Here is a 6,100-nt window from a genome sequence, read left to right on the forward strand (position 1 = left end):
TGATATTTTATAAAAAAAAGCAATCAATACAAAAATAAAACTTAAATAAGACAAATATGTTCTGAAAAAAAATTAGAATAAAATAAAAACTCCAATTATAACCATTAATCATAATCATATATATTTATTTTAAGATTTATACTTCGAAAATTTAGAATATTAATATTTTGCATTTTTTATTTTTTTCAATTTTAAACTATTATAAATATTCGTTGTTCTCTAATAATAGTAATCCTTTTAAAAGAATAAACATAATTAAATAATTTTAAAAATATATAATGATTTTTAAAATAACAAAAAATGTATAATTACCTAAAATATATTATTTTTATGTAGCAATTAAAATTTAATTGTCAATATAAAAATTATATATAATATCCTATCATAAACAAATAAGTGTTTAATCAAAGAATTTAGTATTTATATAATATAAAAAATAAATTAAAATTTGAGCTTAATCATAGTAAACGCTTAAATTTAAATTTTTATAAATCAAATTTTATCATTTTTTTCTTGAAGTAACTTATACAATAAAAAATTTCTAACGCATTATTGATACTCAAATAATAGAAATAATATATTAATAAATAAAAAATATTATTAAAAGTTAAATATACAGATAAAAAATTATAACTTGCAAAAATATCTCTAAAATTTATTACATAAATATTAAAAGTCATGTATTTATATAAATTAAATTATATTAAATTGTAAGATATTTAGATATTTAATTAAATTTAAAAATAAATAGTATGCCAGTTTAAATAATTTAGATTGAAGATAAAAAAAATATATAATCAAATTATATCATATAACATAACATTTTTATAAGTTTCTTTTATAAGAGATTTAATACAAAAATATTTATCATCATCTGTTTAATGTAACAATTTAAATTTAGGAGAACTGTTCCAAAAAATATATTTTTTGAATTATTTATTGTTAATATCAGGTCAATTTCATAACATTCAATAATAACATAAATGATTATATTTGAACCACAAAGTTAACCTAAAATAAAATATAGAAATTGATGAGAACAAAATATTAAGACAAAAAATGATTAGAAGCATAAAAATAGAAAAAAATCAAATTTAAATAATGTCAAAAAGAATCTAATATATAAAGATGTGAATTGTAAAAATAAAGGGATACATATATAAAGAAGAATAGATGCATGCATAAACATTTTTTCACTATATCATAATTTGCTCCAGCTATACGATGAATTCAGCGGCAGTCAGCAGCTCCAAAAGTTTGCATCAGTGCACCTCGAACACATTACCTGATTTCTTAAGCTGCAAGTATGCCGAGCACATTATCGTCCAATTCCATTAGCAACGGTAATGCCTAAATTAAGACATTTTCGAGTTATAAACAAACAATCAACGAAATACTATTTATCCATACCTTCTCATTTATCCATAAAAGAAATTTTACATAAAAAAAAAAAGAAGAAAAAAAGAGTTAAAATAGCAAGAGCAATAAAAATGATGATTCTTCTCATTTTATTTGGCCGTCTATATATAGAAGACCAGAAAATCATCATTATCTAACAAAATTAATTTATATTTATTGCATTTAATTTGAATAAGTAAGAAATTATCATATTTTAGTTTAGTATTTAATTCACATGATTTGAATCTGACTTAATACATATCATTTAATTTGATTTAATTATTAGTTAAAAATATCTCAATTGCTTATTTTATTTATAGATTTATTATTTTAATTATTAATAATTTAATAAAAAATCAATTAATTAATATACATAATTTATACCTAATTTGATTTAATAAATTAAAAAATACTACCAGAATATTAAAAGAAATAAATTAGGAAATACTATTAAAACAAATTGATATAAATTATAATTATTATGTAATATTTAAATATCTAATCAAATCAATTAGTTGATATAATTAATTTCATAATAAATTGTATTTAATGAGTTAAAAGAAATAAATCGAGAAACACTCTCAGAAGCATGCCATGTCAGCTCCATCATTAAGTGTAGAAATCCGATTTTTATATAATAGAATCGAATAGACGTTAATTCATATATAGTATATAAATAAATTTAATTAGAATAAATAAGAATTTATTTATTTTATTTTAGACTTTATAAATGAAAAGACTAATTCACTAATATAACGAATTATAATTAATGTAGTATAATTAATTAAGTAATATAAATTATAATAAATTATATTAAGAAAAGAAATATTTAAATATCTAATCAAATCAATTAGTTAATATAATTAATTCAGTGCAATAAATTGTATTGAATGAGTTAAAACAATTAAATTGGGAAACACTCTCCGAAGCATGCCACGTCAGTTTCATCATTAAGTGTAGACATCCAATTTTTATATAATAGAATAGATTTGTCATGATGTTAGTTGTATTTTTGGAAAGGAAAAACCTTTTCTATGTCTATGTAAAAAGATGTGGTTGTTTTTGGAATAGAAATGATTACAAAAGTAAATATCTTTAAAATTAAATGCACAATGCAACAGTATATTCCTTAACTTGCACATTGATATTGAATATGTATATGAAAATTTATTTATTTTTGATATAAAAAACAATAACCCAACACATATAAATAAAATAACGTAGTTGATATATATATATATTAGATCATAAATGTATATTAATTTTTTTATAAATAAACTATATAAAAATGATAATAAAATAGATTATATAAAAAAAAGATTTTATTTGATTATTGAAGTGCTAATCTTCTAATTTTTCTATATATAATAGGAGAGCAATACATAAATGCTGACAAGTGGCACTTGACTTTGATATCAAAGTGTTTAGATAAATTGATTGGGCGGGATATTTGAATTTTAAATCTATCATGTAATATATAACAAGTGTTGATATTTTGTGTTCTCTCTTTCTCCTCTCTCTTACTCACACTTTCTTGTTCTCTGATTGAGTAAGTAAACACAGTAAAGATAAAGAATAATATCGGTGGCTGTTGATGTAACATTGAAGAGGAAGAATAACAATAGTGGTAAGTGGTGTTGCTACCGTCAGTGAAATAGTAGCAGCTAGCAGCAAGTTGACGACACCGGTGAATAGAATGGAGATCTCTTGCCATCGGTGTTGTTGCAGAGGTAATTTTTTTAAAATATTTTTTAAAATTACAAAAAATCATCTATTTGAGTTTAATCTGCTGCTTCTTTTCTTTTTGGCAATTGTGATGAAGATCTTAAGGCTAATTTCGAAGTTTCATGGGCCAATGCATCGGTGCCGGAGCTTACTCAGATTTTGAGAGTGAGTGGCGGCGCCGGATAGGAAGTTTTTGGGAAGAAAAGTGAACGAGACAGAGACACATGTGGTGGTGATGCAAGACGGAAGCAGGGACTACACCCCCACCATGGCAGAGGTGTGAAGCTGTGAAGGCTTCGAAAAAGAAGAGCTTGAAGAGGACATAATTGGAAAGATTGGAACAAATTGTGGGATTGTACCTTCAGCAGCAAAACCTGCACAGTTTAAACATTTATAGAAGGCACCTCACAACTCAGAGTATAGCAAATATTTTCATTAATTTTTTGACATTATATTAGGGATGATAATTTTAGTGTTATTTTTTAAAAGTTTGATTGGTCTACAACATTTTTTATTTAAGGTAACTTTTATTCGAAGCAACATTTAACAAATGTTATCCTAGACAATATTTTTAATGAGTTGTCTTTGAGTATGACAAAGATAACAAAATTTTTAGTCATCCACTAAAATAGATGTCTTTAATATTTAAAACAATACTTAAAAAATATTGCATTATACAAAATTTAAAACAACATTTTTAAATAAAAATATAACATTTTATAAGAGTTGTAAAAAAAATTAAATAAATAACATTTATAAAAAATTACCTAAAATTATTTATAATTAAAAATTAAAAAAAAACTTTTAATTATATTCCCTTCTCCACTGCTAGCTCCAATAATCGACGACGCTAACGGCGACAGCAGCTCGACACACGGTGCTCTCCTCCACGGCGACGGCACGGTGCTCTCCTCCACGCAGGCTTCTCGATGGCGACGGCGCGGTGCACTCCTCGTTTTGCGCCAAACCTCTCCACCGGTGAGAAACCCCTCTCCCTACTCTTCTTCTCCTTCTCCCTCTTCTCTTTTCTCGCATCCTCCTCTTTGCGAACCGGAGATGTAAAAATCGTAGCCACCTCTGTTCCGTTGGCGAGCTTTGATGCATCACGGTGACCACCTCAACTGGTCTATTGCTCTGGCAATATGGCAACCACCCCTCAGCTGCAACCTCATCACCCTTGCCTTCTTGTTCTGTTCTTCAATTTTCAGGTTTTTGCAAAAGTCCATTTTACTGTTCTCTGATTTAATTCTATATTTTAGTTAGATTTTAATTTTTATTTAATAATTTTATTTAGTCAAACTTATTTTGGCTGATTAGGTTACTTTAGATTAAAATTAGGATTTTCTTATCAGCATTTGTCTTAGTTCATAGGTAATTAAACATGCTATTATGATTCGAGTCTGGAATTTCAATTTATTTAGACTGGTTTGATTGATATTTTGTTGAATTTCAAGTTTTTTACTATTTTTAAGTAGAATTCAACTTGAAAAAAAAAGAACAAGAAAGAAGGAACAAAAAGAGCAGTTTGAGACACTATTAAAATTTTAATTCAGGGTGTCTGTTTTTTTCTTTAGTTTTCTTTTGAGTGCTATTTGATATCATATATATCATCATTATTGTCTTGTAGGGAGATGCTGATGTAATATGTAGTGGAGCTTGAAATTTCTGGCCACTGGAGCTTATGGCTTGCGTCAATTTTGACCGTGAGTGCTTTTATGGGGTGCTAAACCTTCTGAGGTATTCTAATGTTTTTGAGGTATGTGCAAATTTTACATAGGACTTGTGTAACTGTGTTTTGAACTGTAAGATAACTTTTTAGAGGTGTTTCTTAGTCATGGCATGGTGATTAATTGGCATGTTCATTGGTTTCAACTAGCCATAGGTTTGTTGCTAGTTATTTACTATTAAATTATTTGGATTTAAAAAATCCATTTTATAATTTGAATACTAAATGGATGATTAAGTCTCATTTTTTCTATTTTTTTAATTTAAAAAATATTGCAAAGTCTCATGCTATTTATTCTCACAAATATCTTCTTTGTATATTAACTTAACATTGGCTTAGAATGAAGATGTGGTGGAACATTTCTTCTTTAGAAATGGAACAAATCGATGAAGGTGTCTTTTCAGAATGCTGTTGATCAAGTTTGGTACTTTTTCTCCGATCTGAATCTCGATTCTGTTGAGTTGGATCATCGCAAGGTTGTAAAGGAAGGTCAGTTGGTGGAACCTCACTCAGCATAACCATGAATGAATGAATGTTAGAACTTTTCTTTGCCTTATTTATTATGCTAATGATAATTTTGTGCACTTGTTATTGTTATGTATCTATGTTAGTGCTGTATTTTAAGAACTAAGAAAGACAATGTTAGTGCTTCTCATAAAGTAAGTAGCTTTCGCAATTCCCATCTTCATGTGCATACGTAATATATTGAACTATCCTTGCTGCTCTTAACATTATTGGAATTCTGTGGATCCTGTTCTTGTTGCTCATAAGATGTTCTTTATGTTGCTATCCATTTGTTTATGTTTCAATTTGTTGACGGCAATGATGTTTTTTAAAAAGGGTCATCTGAATGGGATTGTGTATTGAGTTTTCTTGTCCGAGTCAGTTTTTATTCATATTTTTGTCAGAAATTAAAAGCTTGTTAAGTTTTTTAAATAAAATTACTAAATTGATGATAAATAAAATTTTAAATAAATACATGTTCAATTTTTATGATGCTGGTAGGAAAATGTAAAGATTTTTCTTATCTTGGATTTGCTGTTTTATGATGCTTTTGCACATTTACTTTGATTCAGGATTTTGTAGGGTTGGTATTTTATGATACGAAGATGTTTAGGACTTTAGGTTAATAGGTTACTTTTTGTTTGGTCACTCCTGGTGAGTATGGTTGGATTGCAAACATGGAGAGGATTATGAAAGCTTGGGCCTTGAGAGACAACAGCATGACTGGCTACATGTCTAACAAGAGAA

The sequence above is a fragment of the Arachis hypogaea genome, chromosome 4, assembly GCF_003086295.3.
Source record: "Arachis hypogaea cultivar Tifrunner chromosome 4, arahy.Tifrunner.gnm2.J5K5, whole genome shotgun sequence".
Taxonomy (NCBI): domain Eukaryota; kingdom Viridiplantae; phylum Streptophyta; class Magnoliopsida; order Fabales; family Fabaceae; genus Arachis; species Arachis hypogaea.